The sequence below is a fragment of the Beta vulgaris genome, chromosome 7 (genome assembly GCF_026745355.1).
Source record: "Beta vulgaris subsp. vulgaris cultivar EL10 chromosome 7, EL10.2, whole genome shotgun sequence".
Classification (NCBI taxonomy): domain Eukaryota; kingdom Viridiplantae; phylum Streptophyta; class Magnoliopsida; order Caryophyllales; family Amaranthaceae; genus Beta; species Beta vulgaris.
The window spans coordinates 13,200,377-13,225,015 of record NC_079208.1 but is presented as its reverse complement, the minus strand read 5'-3'; the positions used below and the strand labels follow the sequence as shown (position 1 = coordinate 13,225,015).

General features: G+C 38.2%; 2 long non-coding RNA genes and 1 pseudogene across 2 annotated transcripts; all 3 read right to left on the bottom strand.

Annotated features, from left to right (window-relative positions):
- Positions 1-135: 135 nt before the first annotated feature.
- Positions 136-2,765, bottom strand: LOC130592230 (uncharacterized). The gene is made up of 3 exons (XR_008970493.1): positions 2,288-2,765; positions 1,693-1,750; positions 136-348 (listed from the first exon to the last, which is right to left on the bottom strand). It is a non-coding gene; the product is annotated as an uncharacterized LOC130592230 (long non-coding RNA).
- A 5,368-nt stretch (positions 2,766-8,133) lies between these two features.
- LOC130592229 (uncharacterized) lies at positions 8,134-10,527 on the bottom strand. Its single transcript, XR_008970492.1, has 3 exons — positions 10,343-10,527; positions 9,744-9,801; positions 8,134-8,378 (listed from the first exon to the last, which is right to left on the bottom strand). It is a non-coding gene; the product is annotated as an uncharacterized LOC130592229 (long non-coding RNA).
- A 5,575-nt stretch (positions 10,528-16,102) lies between these two features.
- On the bottom strand, positions 16,103-22,830 carry LOC125491846 (uncharacterized; annotated as a pseudogene).
- Between the last annotated feature and the right edge of the window lie 1,809 nt (positions 22,831-24,639).

The following is a 24,639-nucleotide window of genomic DNA, read 5'->3' as shown; positions in this document are numbered from 1 at the left end:
CCCCACGACTCCTCCTTTTATAAATTAGGAGAAACTGCGGGAGTTGTTATGCCACGCATGATAATACGTAAGGCTAATCAGATAATACAGCGGAAGTCTTTTAAAATAAACTAAAATACTTTAATACAAGGAAATAAGAAAGTATGTAAATGAATTACAAACTCCGAGACTATCCCATACTAGTCCTATCTTCAAAAGTCAAACCTTGACCCCATTGGTCAAGTAAAGTCAAATATAAAATTCAAGATAGTTTAAATAATAAAGTACTCGTGTACGAAAACTCCCATCCGGATGCTTATGATTTCCATGCACATCAAGAACTTGTACCTGCAACTTCTTCTCTAAACTCTGCTCACCAAATGGATCATCACAGGGTTGTTGAGGAAAAACAACAACCAAAAGAAACAAAGAAACACATACATCAGCAACGCTGAGTACATAACACAACTAACTAATGCGAATAATAATGCATGCAATCCTCAATCACTTCGGCTTGCTCTTCTTACGACTCTACATGCGACAAGCATATAACTGAACTTACTAAATACTTTTTTTATTATTATTTGGCAATGAACGGGCACCGTCCTCCTCTTGGAGTCATACGGGCTACTATTCTTGTGTAAGAGATCCCACACCTCTTACTAAAGTTCCATGAACTTTAAATAACTTGACTCGAGAAATTTAAGCTTGTTAGTAATGAACGAGGGTGAGAGTGAGCCTCTAGACTCAACATCTCAGAGATAAAGAATACGAGTGACACCTAGTCCACTCAAAGATCTTGATAATTGGAATTCCATAAACTTGCTTGATAAAATAAAAGCATTACATCGTCATGCTAAGCTATATGCAGGAGTATAGTTTCACACTAACTCCCCCCTTATGTTCAATACTCAGGGGGATCCATCCCAAGAGTTTTATTGCCAAAGCCCATTATGTGAGACACAATCACAATAATACATCTAGCAAATAAATTAATTTCTTATCTTTCTTTAACAAGTGAATGCAACAAACACCACAATATAACTCAATTCTAAATTCTTTGAGACCTTGCTCATCTTATTACTTTAATGACTCCATGAGTCCTTTTTCTTACTTTCTTAAGGATCCATGATCCAATCAATTGAGTCTTGCTCAATGATTCAACTACTTGTGAGCCTTGCTCAATAACTTTAACTTGTGAGACCTTGCTCAATAACTTGAAACTTGTGAGACCTTGCTCAACAAAATATAATTCTCATGAGACCTTGCTCAATAATATATAAACTTAATGAGACCATGCTCAATAAATATATAAACTTCTAATGAGACCATGCTCAATAAAATATATAAACTTCTATGAGACCATGCTCAATAAATATATAACCTCAAATGAGACCATGCTCAATAAAATATATAATTCATTAGACCATGTCAATAAATATATACCTCAAATGAGACCATGCTCAATAAAATATTCATAGGCAAGCCATAACTTCAAGATAACTTTAATAACTTTAATCATGCTCAAAAGCAATAATCATCAATCACATGCTTTTCAAATATATAATAATCAAAAGTTCCATTCCTAATCTCCTTTCTAAGTTCTCAACATATACTCAAACATTTCAAGGCATAACCTCTCCTTACTCCTCATGCTCAATAAAATATATATATCCTTTGAAACTACTAAAGTCAAGGTCAAAGTGTATGTACATTGATTACACAAAAATCAACAGTCAAAAGTTTGACTGGCTTTAATTATTCTTGAAACCTGCCAACAATAAAGTACTATCAATTAGTACTTCCAACAACAATTCAAAGCTACTTAATAATTAAAATCAGCATTTTAAATATACTAATAAAGCTGATTTTTCCTTACAAATGCTTTAAAAACTATTTTAAAGTCATAACTTGAAAACCTTTACTAGTAGGCAAAACCCACTATAAACTAGTACTTAAAACCTCATAAAAATAATTATTTAACAACTTAAATGCTGCTGTAATTTAATTAAAATAATAACAGAATTTTTTTTTTTTTTTTTTACAAGTGGTTCAAAAACCACAAATCTCAAAAACTAACCCAACCGGCGCCACCACAAGCACACCCGCACCACCACTGACGCGACGGTGGCAGCGGCGCTCGTGCCCAGTCGCCGGTCACTTACTGCTGGCCGGCAGTGGCCGCTACTCCCGACGGAGCTCGCCGGCGAAGCACCACCGTGGTGGCCGGAATTCGCAAGCAAAGAGAGGGGCGAGAAGAGAGAGAAAAATATGGAAGAAAACCCCAAAATTTCAGAAAAATCATTACCTCTTTACTTCCCTTTGATAATTGCAAGATCTTCTCCTTTTTGAGAAATGGTGGCTAGTGAAGAAGATGGAAAATGATGGGAAACTTTAGGTTTTCCCCTTTTTATAGTGGTAGTCAATTTGGGTAAAAGACTAAAATGCCCTTACTCATCAAATTGCCAAAATACATTTGATGATAAATTTCCAAAATAATCTTCCTACTAATATTAACAAAATACTTTCTTGAAAATACTAAAATATTTCTTTGTGTAAATACTCAAGTACTCTTTTGGTAAAATGACCAAAATACCCTTCTGCTCTTAAATACCGAAATTAAATAGCTTTAATAATTAAAAATGATTAAAACTATTTAATTTAATATCTTAAAAATATGGGGGATTACAGTCTACCCCCCTTAAAAGAAGTTTCGTCCCGAAACTTAAACAAAACCCTTCCTTCTAATCCAACTTTCAACTTTGAAAATATTATGAACATTACGCCCTAATATAATTCTTTCTTAAGAAGTAGCCAAATAATACGCTACTAAGTAAAACAAGCAGCCAAATAATACGCTACTGAGTAAAACAAGTAGCAAAATAATACGCTACTGAGTAAAACAAGTAGCCAAATAATACGCTACTGAATAAAACTTTTACCTTGAATATTCAAACTATGAAATGCTTACTTTGCTTGAAAAGTTTTCCTTGAAAACTCTAAAAATAGTGCACAAATGCAACAAATTCTTACTAATTTCTAGCAAAATGCGCGCACGCACTCTACCCCCCTTAAAGGAGTTACGTCCCGGAACTCAACTCACCTAGTCGAAGAGCTCAGGATACTTCTTTCTCATCTCGTCTTCAGCCTCCCAGGTAGCCTCTTCGGTACGCTGTTAGACCACAAAACCTTGAGTATCTTTATATCTTTATTTCTTGTACTCCTCACCTTAGAGTCCAAGATCTTTACTGGTTTCTCTTCAAAAGAAAGCGTCTCATCCACTTCTATAATCTCGGGATCTAATACGTGAGACTTATCGGGCACATATCTCTTTAGTTGGGATACATGGAACACATTATGCACCTTTCCCAAGTTATTTGGCAAATCTAAACGATAAGCCAATCTTCCAATTCTTTCAATGATGTCATACGGACCTATAAACTTCGGGCTAAGCTTTCCTTTTTGCCCAAAACGCATCACCCCTTTCATAGGTGACACCTTTAGTAAGACTTTCTCGCCTACTTGATATTCGCTATCTCTTCTATTCTGATCTGCATAGGCCTTTTGACGATCCTGGGCCGCCCTCATCTTCTCACGAATATATCTTACTTGATTCACGGTATCTTCAATCATTTGCGGTCCCAAAGTAACCGTCTCGCTAATATCATTCCAGCACAATGGACTACGACATTTTCGACCATATAGAGCTTCAAAAGGAGCCATCTTAATGCTAGAATGGTAGCTATTGTTGTATGAGAATTCTATTAAAGCCAACATCTCATCCCAAGTCTTAGGGTAATCTAAGGCACACGCCCTCAACATATCCTCGAGAGTCTGAATGGTTCTTTCCGATTGACCATCAGTTGCTGGATGAAAAGCTGTACTCTTAAGCACATCGGTCCCAAAAGCTTTCTGTAATGCCTCCCAAAAATGAGATAAGAATCTTGAATCTCTATCAGACACAATAGTGGAAGGAACTCCATGATGCCTCACCACTTGGTCACATATACTTTACCACACTGTTCCATCGACCAATTGTCCTTCATTGGAACAAATTTTGCTACCTTAGTTAGCCTATCTACTATCACCCACACTTTGGTGAATCCTTTCGCTGTCTTAGGGAGACCTACAACGAAATCCATTGCTATGTCATCCCATTTCCACTCAGGCACTGGTAACGGTTGAATCGTCCCTTGAGGTCTCTTGTGTTCGCTCTTCACCTTCTGACAAGTCAAACACCTAGCAACAAATTCAGCTACTTCTCTTTTCATATTGTTCCACCAGAACATTAGCTTCAAGTCCTTATATAATTTATCCCCTCCAGGGTGGATAGAATAAGTCGTGTTGTGCCCTTCTTTCATCACTTTTTCTTTCAACTCGGTGCAACTCGACGGTATGCACCATCTTCCATTGAATCGGACACTTCCATCATCATGGATACTAAACTCCTTTGTCTTTTTCTCCTCGATGAGCTTCTTTATCTTCTCCATTTCCTCATTCCCTTCTTGAGCCTTTAAAATTTCTTCATTCAATTCTGACTGGATTGAAATGGCATTTAAGCATGCTTCCACTCCACTACTCCCAACAACTTCAATGTTGAGCTTCCTAAACTCGTCACACAACTTCTCTGGAAGTACCAAAGTACTTAAACTATGGCTAGACTTACGACTTAACGCGTCGGCAACGACGTTTGCCTTTCCTTCATGGTATAAGATCTCAATGTCATAGTCATTCACCAACTCTAACCATCTTCTCTGCTCATATTCAAATCTTTCTGAGTATACAAATACTTCAGACTCTTGTGATCTGTATACAACTTCACCTTCACTCCATATAAGTAGTGTCGCCAAATCTTCAAAGCAAACACTATTGCGGCTAATTCTAGATCATGGGTTGGGTAATTCACTTCGTACGGTTTCAATTGCCTAGAAGCGTAGGCTATAACCTTTCGATTTTGCATCATACACACCCTAAACCATTTTTCGAAGCGTCACTATATACCTCCAACTCAGCATTCTCCTCTGGTAACGTCAAAATCGGAGCTGTAGTCAACAACTCCTTAAGCTTCTTAAAGGCTTTCTCACACTCCTCGGTCCATATGAACTTCGTATCCTTCTTCATAAGACTAGTCATTGGTTTAGCTACCCTCGAAAAGTCCTTCACAAAACGTCTATAGTAGCCAGCTAGACCCAAGAAACTCCTTATATCAGTAACATTCCTAGGTGTAGACCATTCGCTCACTGCGGTTATCTTCGACGGATCTACGGAAATTCCCTTTTTGACACAATGTGGCCAAGAAAGCCACTTCTTCCATCCAAAATTACACTTCGAGAACTTTGCGTAAAGCTGATTCTCCCTTAGTGTAGACAATACTGACTCAAGTGCTCTTCATGCTCCCCTTGTTCTTCGAGTAGATAAGGATATCATCGATGAATACGACTACAAATTTGTCCAAATACTCTCGAAACACTCTATTCATGAGGTCCATAAACATCGCTGGTGCATTGGTTAAACCAAATGGCATCACGGTGAACTCATAGTGACCATACCTCGTCCTAAAGGCAGTCTTTGGTATGTCCTTCTCCCCAATCTGCAGTTGGTGATACCCTGACCTCAAGTCTATCTTCAAAATATTCCTGCTCCTCTTAATTGATCGAATAGGTCATCAATCCTCGGTAGCGGATACTTATTCTTAATAGTCACCTTGTTGAGATCTCTATAATCAATGCATAGCCTCAAGCTTCCATCCTTCTTTTACGAATAAAACAGGCGCTCCCCATGGGGAATAACTAGGTCTAATGTACCCTTTCTCGAGTAATTCCTCTAGTTGCTTTTGAGCTCCTTCATCTCTGCTGGAGCCATTCTATAGGGTGCTTTTGATATAGGGGCAGTTCCAGGAACTAAGTCTATGGTGAATTCTAACTCCCTCTGAGGTGGCATTCCCGGTATATCTTCCGGAAATACGTCTGGAAACTCATTCACCACCTTCACATGCTCTATCTTAAGCTTCTCTTCTTCCAACCTCTGCACATACACAAGAATAACGGAGCTCCCTTCTCACTTGCTTACCAAACTTAAGGCTGAAATGATCTTAATTCTACCTTCTTGTGGTTTAGTCTTGAAAGTCACCTTTTTCCCATTCTTATTCCTCAATCTCACTTTTTGTTCTCCACAAAAATCTCGGCTTTATACTCCTTAAGCCAATCCATCCCTAAAATATCTCCAAGTCTTCCAATGGAAACTCTATGAGGTTGGTTTCAAAGTCTACATCCCCAATTCTCACAAGGACGTTTCATATACTCTTGAGCAAGTTACTACTTCCCCGATGGTAACATAATAGGAATCAATCCTAGGGTTTCTAAGCCATATTTTAAAACTAACTTTGAAACAAACGAACGTTCGGCTCCTGAATCAAATAAAGCTTTAACAAAAGTGGAATTAATAGAAACATTACCCGTAACTACGTCCTTGACGTCTCAGCTTCCTAGCACTTATGACATTCAACCTTGCCACTGCAGGCACACTAGGACCAGCTCCACTCGAAACGGTCTTGTTGTTCCCATTTTGCTTTTCCCACCTTGATAGTTGTTGCCTCCTGATGGTTTCGATTCCCTGACCAAACTGGTTTCCGTCTTGCCTTGTCAGTCTTCAACTCAGGGTTCTTGGAGAAGCACTCATACTCTCGGTGACCCAATTTGTGACAGTAGTTACACTCCACCAGCTTTCCTTCACAATCCTTTCCAGGATGATTGTATGGGCACCTCTTGCAGAAATACACACGTTCGTCTCCTTTCTTTCCCTTATTAGAACCATTTCCACCCTTCTGTGGTTGATACTGGCCTCCATTCCTTTGGCCATTAGATTGTCCTCCTTGGTGAAAGTTATTTTGAGGCTTGAACTTCTTGTCGTTCCTCTGGAAATTCTGACTAGGATTCCCGTTCCTCTTGTTGTTTGAGCTCTCAACTCCAGCTTGTTTCAAATAGGAACCTAAATGAGCAGCTCTATCATACACTTCCTCTAAGGTCCTGAAAGTTGAACCTCCTAGCCCAAGCTTCACCTCAAGACTAAGTCCAGTCTCGAACCTAATTGCCTTTCTTTCCTCAGTAGGTACTAACTCTGGAGCAAATTCATCAATCCTACAAACTTCTCATAGTACTGCTCCACAGTCATGTCACCTTGCTTCAACTCATCAAACTCAGTGGCCTTTTGCCTCCTCAAGAAATTGGGATAAAATTTCTCCTTCATAGCTACTCCCGAAAGCCTTCACATAAGTCAGGCCTTGCCATTAACGTCTCCTTATGCTGCGACCACCAAAATCAGCTTCCTCCTTGAGGTAATATGCAGCTATAGCTACTTTCCTATTATCTGGACATTGGATAGCATCGAATAGCTTCTCAAAATCCCTAACCCAGTTCTCAAGCTTAACAGGATCACCCTTCCCATCATAAGAAGGCGGTTTACTATCACTAACCCTCTTAAACCAATCAACAGACTTCTTCTTCGAAGGACCTCTTCTAGCTAAATTCGTAGTCACTCGGACTAAATTCCTCAACTGAGCATCAATTCTAGCGTTTCTATCGGCCATTGATCTGCCAAAGAAAAAAAATTGAATCAAAAATCGCTTATTGACCCTCAATATAGGTCAAAAATACTAAGAAATGCACGCTGACATTTAATTCACAATCTCCTTCTAAGGAACTTTTATACTAACTCTCTTACTAGAGTAGTAGATTAAAGCAAAACTAGCACTTTTTCGTAGTCATACTACACCTTTCAGTCCAAACTGGACTCCATGCAAGTAGAAAATGCCAATCACGTTGCAATCAAACACTTAGTCACATAAAACACATCAAAAGTGCTACTAGAACTTAGAGCACTTACTAATCTAAGACACATAAAGACTTAGTGACTAATGCGACGCAATGTACATATGCATATGCAATTCCCTTCCCTTTTTGCAATTCGACTTTGAAATACTTTTAAGTTCGAAAACTTTTGTAAAATAAGGTAATATAAATCTTGGAGCTCTTATACCACTTTGTAACACCCCCCACGACTCCTCCTTTTATAAACTAGGAGAAATTGCGGGAGTTGTTATGCCACGCATGATAATACGTAAGGCTAATCAGATAATACAGAGGAAGTCTTTTAAAATAAACTGAAAATACTTTAATACAACGGAAATAAGAAAGTATGTAAATGAATTACAAACTCCGAGACTATCCCATACTAGTCCCATCTTCAAAAGTCAAACCTTGACCCCATTGGTCAAGTAAAGTCAAATATAAAATTCAAGATAGTTTAAATAATAAAGTACTCGTGTACTGAAAACTCCCATCCGGATGCTTATGATTTCCATGCACATCAAGAACTGGTACCTGCAACTTCTTCTCTAAACTCTGCTCACCAAATGGATCATCACAGGGTTGTTGAGGAAAAACAACAACCAAAAGAAACAAAGAACACATACATCAGCAACGCTGAGTACATAACACAACTAACTAATGCAAATGATAATGCATGCAATCCTCAATCACTTCAGCTTGCTCTTCTTACGACTCTACATGCGACAAGCATATAACTGAACTTACTAAATCTTTCTTTTATTATTATTTGGCAATGAACGGGCACCGTCCTCCTCTTGGAGTCATACGGGCTACTATTACTTGTGTAAGAGATCCCACACCTCTTACTAAAGTTCCATGAACTTTAAATAACTTGACTCGAGAAATTTAAGCTTGTTAGTAATGAACGAGGGTGAGAGTGAGCCTCTAGACTCAACATCTCAGAGATAAAGAATACGAGTGACACCTAGTCCACTCAAAGATCTTGATAATTGGAATTCCATAAACTTGCTTGATAAAATAAAAGCATAAGCATCGTCATGCTAAGCTATATGCAGGAGTATAGTTTCACACTAACTCCCCCCTTATGTTCAATACTCATGGGGATCCATCCCAAGAGTTTTATTGCCAAAGCCCATTATGTGAGACACAATCACAATAATACATCTAGCAAATAAATTAATTTCTTATCTTTCTTTAACAAGTGAATGCAACAAACACCACAATTAACTCAATTCTAAATTCTTTGAGACCTTGCTCATCTTATTACTTTAATGACTCCATGAGTCATTTTTCTTACTTTCTTAAGGATCCATGATCCAATCAATTGAGTCATTGCTCAATGATTCAACTACTTGTGAGTCCTTGCTCAATAACTTTAACTTGTGAGACCTTGCTCAATAACTTGAAACTTGTGAGACCTTGCTCAACAAAATATAATTTCTCATGAGACCTTGCTCAATAATATATATAAACTTCTAATGAGACCATGCTCAATAAAATATATAAACTTCTAATGAGACCATGCTCAATAAAATATATAAACTTCTATTGAGACCATGCTCAATACAATATATAACCTCAAATGAGACCATGCTCAATAAAATATATAAACTTCTATTGAGACCATGCTCAATACAATATATAACCTCAAATGAGACCATGCTTAATAAATATTCATAGGCAAGCCATAACTTCAAGAGTAACTTTAATAACTTTAATCATGCTCAAAAGCAATAATCATCAATCACATGCTTTTCAAATATAGGAATAACTCAAAAGTTCCATTCCTAATCTCCTTTCTAAGTTCTCAACATATACTCAAACAATTTCAAGGCATAAGCCTCTCCTTACTCCTCATGCTCAATAAAATATATATATCCTTTGAAACTACTAAAGTCAAGGTCAAAGTGTATGTACCTTGATTACACAAAAATCAACAGTCAAAAGTTTGACTGGCTTTAATTATTCTTGAAACCTACCAACAATAAAGTACTATCAATTAGTACTTCCAACAACAATTCAAAGCTACTTAATAATTAAAATCAGCATTTTAAATATACTAATAAAGCTGATTTTTTTCCTTACAAATGCTTTAAAAACTATTTTAAAGTCATAACTTGAAAACCTTTACTAGTAGGCAAAACCCACTATAAACTAGTACTTAAAACCTCATAAAAATAATTATTTAACAACTTAAATGCTGCTGTAATTTAATTAAAATAATAACAGAATTTTTTTTTTTTTTTTTTTACAAGTGGTTCAAAAACCACAAATCTCAAAAACTAACCCAACCGGCGCCACCACAAGCACCACCCGCACCACCACTGACGCCACGGTGGCAGCGGCGCTCGTGCCCAATCGCCGGTCACTTACTGTTGGCCGGCAGTGGCCGCTACTCCCGACGGAGCTCGCCGGCGAAGCACCACCGTGGTGGCCGGAATTCGCAAGCAAAGAGAGGGGCGAGAAGAGAGAGAAAAATATGGAAGAAAACCCCAAAATTTCAGAAAAATCATTACCTCTTTACTTCCCTTTGATAATTGCAAGATCTTCTCCTTTTTGAGAAATGGTGGCTAGTGAAGAAGATGGAAAATGATGGGAAACTTTAGGTTTTCCCCCTTTTTATAGTGGTAGTCAATTTGGGTAAAAGACTAAAATGCCCTTACTCATCAAATTGCCAAAATACATTTGATGATAAATTTCCAAAATAATCTTCCTACTAATACTAACAAAATACTTTCTTGAAAATACTAAAATACTTCTTTGTGGAAATACTCAAGTACTCTTTTGGTAAAATGATCAAAATACCCTTCTGCGCTTAAATACTGAAATTAAATAGCTTTAATAATTAAAAATGATTAAAACTATTTAATTTAATATCTTAAAAATATGGGGGATTACAGCAATAAACTCTCTCTATCTCTCTCCTCTCACATGGGTCCCTTTTCTTTTTACTTTCTACCTCTTTCTTCTCCAAAAATTGCTTAAGAATCCGTGAATTGAGAAACGTAGCGAGTAATACGAGAGGAATTACAAATTTTAATTTGGTTATAATTTGTGCTTTATCGGTAAGAGAAATTATAGCCATGTTATAAATGTCGTTTTGGTTTCTTGTTCACTTCTCAAAAGTTGCAAACTTTGCAATCGTTATCATCAATTTCTCAATCAACAAATTTTTATCACCTTTTTGTTCAATCGTTGATGCCTTGTGTTTTTTGATAAGTTGAGTCCTTGACGAAATTTGTCCAAAATAGAAAGCAACAATGGTTCTACAGTTGAGATCCTATTATTAATTGTTTTAGAACTTACAAAGTGGGTCGAGAGGTTCTCTCTCTAAAAGTTTTCTCTCTCTAAAAGTTTCTATCTAAGAACCTTTGGCAATCTTCATCACTGCAACACGTTCTTTTTTTTCAAGAATAAAAACTATATAATAATTAAAACATAAGCATTAACAACTTTAATTACTCTCAACACCCCAAAGTTTCTCGATTCTAAAAGTACTTATGAGCCTTTAATAAACTTGCTTTAACGGATACAAACATGGATCGAAGCAACATTAATAAATCAATGCAGAGGAACTGGTTTCACAGAAAAAGGGTCCATGTATCAAGGCCCCAAGAGAACTCATGGATGCTAGCAAGGGAAAATTTAACTCCATGGTAGTAGGGAAATTCTTAAACTCCAGAGAGTTCGAAGTGGAAGAGATTCAAGATAGGGTCGATTCCTGGGTCACGAAAGCTAGGATAGAAGTTCGTAAAGAAGGTAAATACATCCTCTTCTTCTGTCAAAATCTGGAAGATAGTGAGGACCTAATGGCTTTATACAACACGATAAATTTCAATAGTGCCCTACTAGTCCTGAAACCATGGAGATTGGAGGCTTCCTTTCGATCGTTTAATTTCTCTGAAGCAGCAATGTGGGTCAAAGTAGAAGGCATTCCAGTTGCGCTAAGTTCATCCAGTTTTGCAGAACAACTCTTGAAAAAGTTGGGAAAGGTGATGTTGTTTGATGATAAGTCAAATGCTCCAGGTCCGAAACGTTTTCTTAGGGTGTTACTATGGCTTCGCCTTAAGGCCCCCTTCATTCCAGGAGCTTTCATTGAGTTACACCAAGGAAAAACAATCTGGGTTGATTTTAGGTATGAGGGAGTCTTCAATTTTTGCAAAAGATGTGGGCGCATAGGGCATAAGCAACGCTGGTGTATTAAGCCCTGGGAGATAGCTCAACAAGATGTTGAATGTGCCATTGTTACTGCATGCAACCAGGAGGCATGTCTTATGCTGGGCCCAAACAGTGCACCTCTTTACTCGTCGAAGATCTATGGGCTTCCTTTCATCCCCATGTTCACAACTACTACAGTTCGTCTAGATAGGTGGAGAACGTTGTCGGAAATTATATCGTCCAGCAGTAGCTCTCATTCTACTGATGGGGATGACAAGGATGAGTATGATAGTAAAGATGACATGGATCACGATGAAAAGGAGGAGGACAATGATAGATGATGAAAATGGAGGCGATGGCGATGCAATGATGAAGGAGACGTAGCATACTGATAATGGGAGTAATAATCGAGAAGGGAGGCAATATGGCAATAATCATCTGCCGCCTTCATATGCAGGTTCTTGGGGCAATAAAAGGAGTTTTTTTGAAAAAGGAGAGTGTAGTAAGTGAAAGCGGATTTCGAGGAGGTTTCACCAGAAGGAAAGAATAAACATGAATCTAGGGGGACGTGACCTGCTTCAGTGTGTTAATGGGAGAGGAAAACAAATCAGAAAGGCAAAGAATAGGTGGAGTTCAATAATTAAAGGAAAGTACCCAGCATCTGAGAGGAAAATAAAGGACGGGGAGGAAAAAATGAGAATCTCCAAACTAGGGAAACGTGCGAAAAAATTAAGCGGGGAAATTGGTAGTATGAGTAGGAAAGAAAGTAAGCATGACAAGTGTCCCCCTAGGATCCGCTCCCTGGCTAAGAGGGACAAATGGGTGAAAATCAGTCAGTCAATGCATGGAAGGGAGGAGTTCTTTGGGTCTATAAATAGTAATTTCCCTCCACTTTGTATTTTTCCAAATCAAACTTTATCCAATATACTCGTGGAATGCAAAACAAATAAACCTTGCCAACCCCAACCCCCTTAAACATCGTGGAGAGCAACCTTTAACTACCATGAACACCTCAGCCAACTTCTCCACAAACCCACCCCCTTTTAACGCGGATATGCCCATTCACCACTCTTTTTATGAGGGGCCCAGGGACCAGATAACCCATGAATTTTAGCTTCGAGGACCACCATCTCATTAATGGGTCTATTCCTCTTTTGAAGACCAAGGAAACAAATCTTTCGGGTCGGGCGTCTCAACTGAACCAATGTATCTAAACTACCGCCAACAATCTCAATCTTCCCCTTTTAACACATCTGGCATGGAAAGTGTTTGGGCCCACTCCTTTGATTCCAACCCAATCAATGGGGTCATTAATTGGCCAGCCTTTTGAGACTCATACTGGCAAGAGGGAGTGAATATAAGGAGGAATTCTCCCCAAACCCCTCTTGGGTACCCAAGTTATAATTCCTCTCTCCAATCATAATCCTCAAGCTCTTTTCATTCTCCTACCCCAAACGTCCCTGCAGACCAATTTTCGCACCTTCAAATCTTCCACCTCATGAGAACCCCTGAAAAGTTGTCGAACCTAGGAGAAAACTCTGCACCATGTATGGGAAATAAGCCATCGAAGATAGGCTGTGAAAGTGCCGCAAAAAGGATGACCCTCCCCCCCTCACGGGAGAATTGATGAATTGGATGGAGGAGAAACAACCGGAGTAGCCTGTAGACGGGAAGAAGCTTCAACCTATGGATCAGACAGACAACAGAGCTACCATGGTGCAAACTGCAGCAGGAAAAGTTGAGATCAAAAAAAGAATGGTGAGCTTTGAAGATCCCTAAGATGAGTTTCCTTTCAAAAAAAACCTAGAGTGTCTGGAATTTCAAGACAGCCGAGAAACAAATTCGTGGTTGTTCAAGCTTTGGGATCTCCAAATAGAAGAACTATTAAGGAAATAATACCCAAAATGGAGGGATTAATGAATGATTTCGACAATAAATACAAAGGATGGGCTGAAGATCAAAGAAGGTTGATGGCTTCAAAGTTGGAAGAGCTCAAAGAACTCAAACTGCAGATCGAAATAAGGGGTCGTGAAGCTGGGCTTGAACAGCCTCGCCAGGACCCATGAAGACTTTGTTTTGGAACTATAGGGGTTAAACTCAGCGGACTCCCTTACAATTCTGTATCTGTGCTGGATAGTCCGTAAATTTTCTCCCGATATTCTATTTCTTATGGAAATCAAAGCGGATAGTAGTTTAGTTGCTAAGTTATCTAGGGTATTAGATTTTATGTCCTTTGAAGTTTGTAATGCGGTTGGATTAGCAGGAGGGCTAGCTTTGTTTTGGAATGGCTCGATGAGCCTCAATATTTTCTATACCTCTTTGAATCTCATTGCTTGTAAAATAGTGGATGTATAAGAAGAGCAGAATTATGAATGGAAGTTTCTTTTCTTGTATGGATCGCCCTATTTAAATTACAAGCATGAAGTCTCGGAGAAGGTTGTAGGCATGGTAGACATCACAAGGGACGATTTTGTCATTTATAATGACTTTAACCAAGTTGAGTATTTAGAGCAAAAATGGGGAGGTCTCAACTCCATCCCATGAAGTGAAGAATTCTCGAGTTGGAGAATGAGACTTGGGATTACGGAACTTTCGTCTATAGGACCCAGATTCACTTGGTGTAATAATAGAACAGGGAATGACAAAATCTATCAACGACTAGATAGAGTGTATGGTTCGAAGGAATGGATACACAAACATCCAAAAGCAACCTCACTGAACCTCCTGATCATGGTTTCATATCATAGCCCTGTTCTTTTTATAACTAACCCAGTCAGACCGAAAAAGAAAAGCTTGATAAAAATGGAATCTTGGTGCCTTGACTTCCCAGAAATAAAAGAGATGATTAAGGAGTGCTGGAAAAGGAACATAGAGGGTTCACCTATGTTTCGAGTTACCAGGCAGTTAAGGTCTACAAGATTTCAACTTTTCAAATGGTGCAGAGACTATAGGAGTAAAATAGGCATAATGTGGGATGAAATCCCCGGGCAATGTGAAGCAGCTCAGTAGGAGGATCAGGATTAGATGTATGGAGTTAGAGAAGGAGACAACCAACTACAATATTGGAGGCAACGAGCAAAACGGAAATGTATAGCTCTCGAGGATACAAATAGCAAGACGTTCTTCAAAAAAGCTAGAGCAAGGAAACAAAAGAATGAAATCTTGATGCTCAAAAATAACAAGGGAGAATGGATCACTGATAGGAAGGGGATTCAAGACATCATTCTCCATTTCATTAGAGACATTTTTCAGAAGGATTAACTTAGTCAAAATGAATCTCAATAGGAAGCGCCTCATGACATTGCAAGCCTATTACCAAAGGTACCAATCCCTCAAGCTGAGACCTTACAGCAAGGAGTCACTAGAGATGAGATTCATAACGCAATAATGCAAATGGATCCTTTGAAGGCCCCTGGTTCAGATGGTGTCCCAGCGGTATTCTGTCAAAAACACCGGGAAACAGTGGGACCGTATATTATGAAGGCAGTACAACACTTCTTTGAGAATAGATTTCTTCTTCATGAGTGGAATACTACACTGATATGCTTAATACCAAAGGTGATTAAGCCGGAGGAAGCCAGCCAATTCAGACCTATTAGCCTGTGTAATGTTATTTACAAGATCATTGCAAAGGTTTTGGTGAATAGGATGAAGCCCATACTCTAAGAACTAGTGCCTCCATTCAAGAACGCATTTGTCCCTCGAAGACTTATGTCGGACAACTGTCTAATTGCGCATAAACTAATAAGTAGGATTAAGAAATTGAAGAGGGTCAAGGACTTCATAGCAGCACTGAAGATTGATATGTACAAAGCTTATGACAAAGTCAGTTGGTAGTGCCTAGAGTGGGTGCTCGGGCAAATGAACTTCCCTCCGATGTTCAGACACTGGATTATGCAATGCATTACCATGGTTTCCTATTCTATCCTGATCAATGGGGAACCATCCCAAAGTTTCAAACCTTCGTGCGGACTTAGGCAAGGAGATCCTCTTTCCCTTTACCTGTTCACATTTATCATGGAAGCCTTCTCGCGTATGATTATACATGAGGTCTCCTTAAAGGTATTAAGATTTCTCGATCTAGACCTTCTATTTCTCACCTCTTTTTTACAGATGATTCACTTCTCTTCTTCAGAGCGAACCCTCAATCCTGTGCAATGATTAGAAGCTTAATCGAGAAATTTAGCAAGTGCTCAGGGGAAGTCATTAATTTCTAAAAATCTGTCATCATGTTCAGCCCCAATACCCTGCAAAAATTTAAAAGGTTTCTAAGGAGTATCATTGGTACCTCGTCAGCTGAAACACTTGGGAAGTATTTGGGTAATAATGTAAAGGTTGATGGCAGAAGCTCAGCAAAGTACCATAAAATGGTTGAAAAAATTCAGAAGAAGGTTGGGGAATGGGGAAGCCTGGCATTGTCTCATGCTGGACGCATACTATTCATAAATGCAATCCTCGCTTCGATGTGTCAACATGTGTTTTCTGTTTTCCTGCTTCCCAATTGAATTACAGAAACTATAAACAAAATTTTTGCAAGATTCTTGTGGAGGAACAACTCAGGGAAACAACCAATTTTTTGGAAGAAAAGGGATGTGCTAGAGTTGCCCAAGGGAATGGGAGGTCTGGGCGAAACATGAGAGCATATAATCTGGCGCTTCAGGCCAAGCAGGCCATGAGAATACATGAAAGGAAGGACTCACTGATCTCACGAGTCCTGTTCTCTAAATATAAAGTCTCACTAGTCACCCAAGGACTAAAAGGAACAAAGATTGTAGGAGCTCCTAGGGATATCAAGGGATGTGCAAGGCAGTTTACGAATGTCGGAAAGGCTTTAGCAAGGTGATCGAAAATTTAGCAAGTACTAGAATCATAGAGGACAGATGGGGGGAAGGTAAGTCTATGAAGCTTAAGCAAGGAATATCCCTTGATAGATTAAATCTCATAAATGTTAAGGATCTGATGAGTGTTGAAACAAACAATTGGAACACCTCGCTGGTTTGGAGACGATTCAAGCCGGAATCGGCAAATAGAATCCTAGGAACCTATATAACTCAAGATAAGGATAAGGAGGATGAACTAGTTTGGAGTAGAAATAAAACCGGAAGGATATCATCCAAAGATGCTTATTCCTTACTCCTAAGTGATTGTAAAACCCGCGAGAACGCTAGTATAAGTAGAAAATTCTGGGGGCATTTATGGAGCATGCATATTAAACCCAAGTGGAAAATATTCATCTAAAGACTATCCAATAAGGCTCTGACCCTTCAATCTAATTTGGAAAAACTCTAGGAAAATGTCAACTCCGCCATGATTACACGGAAAATGAGGAACATTTGTTCAGAGATTGAAATATTGCATTAAGGATGTGGATGGGATCATGCCTGGGTATTCAATCGCTAGGAAGCACGTACATTCCCTTGGTGGAATGGATAGCCATAATTCTGATGAAATTCTGGAAGGAGGATGGTAGAGATAGTGAGTGTGGGATATGGTTTTGTGCAATTCGATGGTCGATTTGGATTCATCGTAATCACGGTATTTTCCGAGATCTTAAACTAAATCCATGTCAAATTTTGCATATGGCAGATGAGCTAGTACGTGAAGAAACCCAAAGAAATGAGGATCTAAAGAAGAGTACTCTCAATCATCTGCATATTGAAAATAAATACAAGGAAGCTCTGAAAATTTTCTCATGGAAACTCACTTGGAAGACAATGCTTCATTGTGGTAGAGATAGTGAGCGTGGGATATGGTTTTGTGCAATTCTATGGTCGATTTGGATTCAACGTAATCACGGTATTTTCTGATATCTTAAACCAAATCCATGTCAAATTCTGCATATATATGGCAGAAGAGCTAGTACGTGAAGAAACCCAAAGAAATGAGGATCAAAAGAAGAGTACTCTCAATCATCTGCATATAGAAAATAATACAAGGAAGCTCCGAAATTTTCTCATGGAAGACAATGCTTCGTGGAGATTGTGTTCAGCGGGAATGATCTTATCTAGGCAAACTCAGCACTGCAATGTGAGGGTCTTGCGGTCTTCAGAGCAGTAACGGAAGCTCAGAAAAGTGGCAAGGATAATGTTAGAATATTAACTGATTCAGAGGTCTTGATCAGCTCCCTTAGTAAGAAATCTTCTCCCCTACAACTCTTTAATATTTGTAACGACATTCAAAAATGCGGTGAATCTCTAATTAGTTGTGAGATAGTTAAGGTAGACATGAATAGAGTTAAAGGAAGCCATGAGCTGGCAATTAAGGCCAAACAAGGCATCCTAGTATAATAAGGTGTTTTTTTTCTTTCTTGCTTGTTCTTGCTGCCAAAAAAAAAAAAATAACAACAGTCCTACAAGAACTAGAATGATGATATTCGAAACAAAAAAAAGTACTAACTCCTTCCAACATTCTACCTTCGTTCCTATGGTAAAAAAGATATTTATATGGAAAATTTGCGAGAAACTACCTTTTAATATTTTTTTGGCATTTTACAACCTTAACCAAATTTTTTTTTACGAGATCAAACTTGAAGACTATTTTTTTACTTTAATTTTCAATCACAAGCCATGGTTAAGGCATTGAACACATTTAAGTGCGGGGATTTCATATAAAAAAACGCCTTGATCAATGCTTGGAAATGATAATCGATGTTGGAGAAAAGCCTTGATGTCTGATATCGCAAAAAAAAAAAAAAAAAATTAAGGCTGCTAAATGCCAAAAAAATAAAAATAAAGGTTGTTTCTAAAACAAAAACGAAGGGAGTACTACACAGTTTTGAGTGGTTGTATGTGGGTGTATCATGTCATTAGGCTTTTTTCACCACCACTTATTCCTCCTCTTTACCATTAATCACTCTGTCTCGATCACCTTCCGTTCATTCTTCGCTAAACTTACAAGGATTTACGTTAATTTTCATGTCTCCCAATATGCAACTTTGAGAGTAATAACATTGATTATATGTTTGTAAAAATTATAAGTATTGAAGTAAACCATAACCAACAAAGGAGTACTGAGTTTTTCCATTAGTAGCATAGTCAAAATATGTAAAGAACTCAAGTTCACTAGCTCCAATATCAATCCATTACTCTAAATTAGATAAAATTCATCTAAAAAATGAAAAAGTAAAAGGAGTAGAGTAGTAATTATTAACATAAAACCGAAAAACATAGTAATATTATTTACACAGAAGTGTTTGTCAAGGCCAAAGCATCATCTTAGACAAGACTGGCATTGGACACCTTGCCAGCCAAGACATGGAAGCTGTCGAACTTGGTAATCAGTTGAACTCACCTGGTGCGTCATATACCATGGGCTTGAGACCTAAACGATAAAGGATGTCTTCACGTAGATGAGAAGCACCAAAAGTAAAATTTTCAGGCCCATAATCTATACGGCGAAGAGCACTCAATGAACATAGCTGTCCATTTTCTCCAAATTCAACAAGCGCAGTAGCGTTATTAAATCCTAATCGCTTCTCCACAGAAGCTGAGTGAGTAGGATCAAAAGGGTATAACAGCCATTCAGGCATTATGCGACATAGATCAGAATTGTTAATCTCTATATCACCTGAATAATTAGATCGACAGACAAATACTACTACAAAATTTGGATTGTTTTTTTCAACTGCTCATACCATAGTAATTGTTGAGGAAAAATGCAGACATCACCAGGATACTCAAGATAAAGAAGTATGTTCTTGCCCTTGAGATCTGATAGAAATTTCTTATCTGTGCCCTGGTAAAAGAAGTCCTTGGGCCCAGAAGCAAACAACGACTCAAATGTCACATCCTTCAACCTGTTCAATTCTCTTTCGATAAGGTGCTCTCCGAAGAATGGATATGCATTAATTCCGTGCTTTTTCATCACCTTTTCTCCAAAAGGTTCAACGAATTCATCATGGGCTCCTACGATGATGAGCCTATCACGATATCGTGGGAAGGTAAGTCGATGCAGCCTGCAGGTTACAGAGTTGTTGTAGGGCAAACGCCACCAAGATGAGGTTATCTTATGCTTCTGCAGCAATGTGTTAACATTCTCCATCCAAGCCTGTGGGGTAATAGGTTGATCAAAGGGCAAGTACACCAGCACAATTTCAAATGCCATATTTTGAGTTTTGCATTTTTGATAGATATCACTAGGGGTGATAATGAGCCTGACAAGCTCGCGAGCAGCTCGGGCTCGGCTCGGTCAAAGCTCGGTCAAAGCTCGGCTCGTTGAAGCTCGGCTCGAGCTCGGGCTCGGCTCGAGACTTAAACGAGCCGAGCCGAGCTAGGCAAAGCTCGGCTCGTAAAGCTCGTGAGCAGCTCGTTTATTATTTTATATTAAAAAAATATTCTTATTAAAAAAATATTTTATATTAAAAAAATTTAATACTAATTTATATTTTAATTTAGATTACAAATTATATATTTTAATTTGTGATCCAACTTCACCTCTACTCCACTAGGCACTAAAGTCCCACATTGGTTAAGAAAACAAGGATCAACCTTATTTTCTTTATAAATAGCTACTATTCCTTACTTCAACTTAAAGTTTAATTTTGTATCTCCTTGGTTGGGAAACAAAAACTATACTTTATTTTCTTCATAGAGGGAATGAAGTATAATTTTAAATAGTTGATTATTTAATCCTTAAAATATTTGATAATTTTTTCTTTAGCAAAACATGGAGTCCCACATTGAAATTTTAACAATGCTAGGAGGGATTCCAAGTTATAAAAGCATATGTAAACAAAACAAGGGTATAATGAGTTTGTTTTCTTAACAAAACATGGAGTCCCACATTGAAATTTTAGCAATGCTAAGAGGGATTCCAAGTTATATAAGCATATGTAGAATGAGTTTGTTTATCTTAAACAAAACATAAAGTTCCACATTGAAATGGGGATAGTGAGTTTGTTTTTCTTTAACAAACCATGAAGTCCCACATTGAAATCTTAGCAATGCTAAGAGGGAAATCAAGTTATAAAAGCATATGATGGGTGAGTGAACAAGCTCACCTACTTCGAGCCAAGCCGAGCTCATGAGCCTAAACGAGCTCGTGAGCTGAGCCTAAGCGAGCTCGCGAGGCGAGCCTAAGCGAGCTCGCGAGGCGAGCCTAAGCGAGCTCGTGAGGCGAGCCTAAGCGAGCTCGCGAGCCGAGCCTAAACGAGCTCGCGAGCCGAGCTCGAGCCCCAAATTTCCATCACGAACCGAGCTCGAGCTCGGCTCTCCCAAGCTCGGCGAGCTCACGAGCCGAGCCGAGCCTGGGAAAGTATAAACGAGCTCGAGCCGAGCCCAGTGCTATTCGGGCTCGGCTCGCTCGATAAGCACCCCTAGATATCACAAAGCATGGCAAGATAATCTCCTTTCGCACACAAGTACAAGCCAACATTTTTCTTGTTGAGTTCTGAGATAGTCGTCACCTCCTCACTGCTTCCTGCTGGATTTGGACTAATCTTTTCAAGAACGTCATAAGCATTGCATCCCAAAAGTCCCACAAGCGTGGATGTTGAGACAGATTCCCATCTTGGTGTGTCGTTTGCAATAACTTCCTTCAGTTTCTCATAACTAAAAGGGAAGGCATCGGCTCCATGATAACGAGCGAAGCGAATCTCTCCAAAGCGTAAAATATCCCTCTTGATATCCATGTCGTTACCCATATCCATGCTGTTATCCACATTAAAAAGAACACATTGAATATGTCTATGACTAAGGAGGTCAAGATACCTGCAAATAAAGTCACGACGCTCCAAGTCCTCGAATGGTACTACAAGACACGAAGGGGGGAAACCTGATAGGAAATGATCGAAAACCACCTTGTAATTGGCACAATTATTCATCTTTGCAACCACTACCATCTCAAAATCCTTTCTCGTCGAATACAAATCGCAGCATGTAGTTATTAGAGCCGTGAGATAACGTAATTCAAAATAATCACGGAGGATAGGCACGTGAAAACAACAAACCATAATGTATTTGCCCCTAAATGTAGTCTTGTCAAGTGCAACTCGACCTCCATTAATTCGATCCAGGTAACTCTTCCCATCACCCTTACCACCAGACAACAATAATGTAACATTGAAAGTCTTATCAGTCTCAGCCACAATGGGAAATAATTTTTTTGATTCAGAAACCATGTTACATATATCATCAGGATATTCCGGTATCACACCACCAAATTTATCGAGAATAGGACATGGTCTTGCTTCCCAGGGAATCTGCATCTCTTCACGCGGCAGAGGCCATATAGACGGTTGAAGCTTTCGAAAAGAGCGTTCTAAGTCCATTTCACTTTCTCTTACAAGTTCCTGCAGTCGCTGAGAAACATTAGTATCCCCCTTTACCATAATGCCCCGCTTCACATTCACAAGGAGACAATGAAAAGAGGCAGGAGCATCAGCTTCATGGCATTTGCATATATGGCAATGGAGCTTGCGCTCCTTGAATGGTAATAGAAGACACCACAATGGAACGCGACGCAAGAAAGGTTCATGAACCGTCTTGGAATTGGTTTCTTCATCCATCATTCTAACAAGTAGCAGCATTTCAAAATCATCTCTTGCTATATACAACTCAGAGCATGCCTCTATGAGATATTCGGGAACCAGTGTATCAAAGGTGTCATGTTCAAAGTAGTCATTCAAGTGAATACAAAGAAACAGAACGTAATTGTTACGAAGAGTGTCCTCATCAAGTTCAACTTGTCTATCAAATCGAACAAGGGGATTTATCTTAGCAATACTGGAGAACAAGGTTGTTATTTCATCAAAATCAGAAGAATTGTCAATAATCTCAGATGATAATGATGAATCTTCTTGAAACGAAACAACAGAATCCAATTCGCTAACCCTTGTAGCGTCATCCATCTATCTCTGGAAAATTTTCCTAGTAAAAACGAACCTGGATTGGCAAAATATTTAAACAAAAACGAACACAAATCAAGATAAAACGAACACAGAACATTTATTTACCAATCTTCAAACCTTTAGTCCAAACGTATTGATCAAACATATTCAAATCAATCACAAATAGTATTATAATAACAGAAATTCAACAAGAGATTACATAAATACTAGTGAGGGTCCCTAACCTTTAATCCAAGTTGCGAGAGTGATCGAAAAGAACGTGAAAGAGAATATGGGCGCCAGCCGCCAGGTGTGCAAGGAGAGAGAAAATTGAATGTGGTAAAATAATTAGGTTTAAAATATTTATAATTTGGTTTTTCCTTTTGGGTTTAGAAAAAGAAAATTTGGTTTGAAATGAGTTTTTTTATGATGGATATGATTGGTGATTTAGAATTTCTAACATCAATAGAAATACTTTTTCTAATCCATTTGTAATTTGGGTTCCTCAAGTCCATTTAAACTTCTTTTTCAAATCCAATTAGTATTTTAAATATTTTTCAAAGCATACCTTAACAAAATATTTTACTTCCTTAAATCCTTAAAATAGTTTCTTTAACTTTCAAAATGGTCAACCTTCTTTAAATAAATAAATCATTTTAAACTAACTTATTTCTAAATATAAATATATAAATACTAAAATATATTTATAAAATCCATAAAATTACGAAAAACTCACACATTTTCAAAAGTTTTGAAACTCATCTTTCAATTGAGAAATATTGTGCCACTCAAGGTGAATGAAAACTGGTTCCTAGAGGAACTAAGTGAGGATTAATTTATAATAAGTTGTAATAACTATTATAAATAAAAGAGCAAGGTTTCTTCCTAAAGAATTGAGGAAGAGAACCTTGTTAAAACGATCTTCTTGTGTTCTTCCTTATTGTCTTTTCTCTTCATTAGCTTTCAAGTTTTATTATCCGCAAAAAGTTCGAAAATCTCTACAACTACAATTCACCCCCCTCTTGTAGTTGATCTAGTGTTTTTACTAGACTAACACTGAGGATATGCCTATAGTTAGAGAGTTCCAGGATGTTTTTCTTGAAAAAATATCTAGTATGCCTCCAAAGAGAAATGTAGAGTTTACTGTTGACCTAGTATCTGGAACTTAACCTATCTCCAAAGCTCCATACCGAATGGCTCCATCAGAAATGAACGAGTCGAAAAACCAATTGGAAGAACTACTAAAGAAAGGGTATAATAGACCTAGTATGTCACCATGGGAAGCCCCTATCTTATTTGTGAAGAAGAAGGATGATAGTTTGAGGTTGTGTATATACTACCGTGAGTTGAACAATGTCACTGTGAAAAACAAATATCTATTACCTAGGATAGATGACTTGTTTGAACAACTTCAGGGTCACTAGTAGAATAAATATTTATTGTTGCGGTCATTAAGTCGCTATTGCGGCGATTTTGGGTGCGCATCAATTAAGGGTGCAGCAATAGGTAATTAATATATTGATGCGATTTCTAACCGCAACAATATTGGAACATGTTGCTCCGATTTTTATGCAAAACCGCAACAATATATATTTTTATATTAAAAAAGTGAAACGTATTGCGGCGCTTTTGGCTAGAAACCGCAGCAATAACTTGGTCTATTGCTGCGGTTGTTGCCCAAACCCGCAGCAATAGGTCCTGGTACAAGTAAAAAAAAAAAATTTTTTTGCATTTCGTAATTAAATTTGAAAGAGTAAAACCATACTCAACCCCCAAATGTATAGCAAATGAGTTTGATATTGATAATACTACTGTAAAGAAAAAATACTC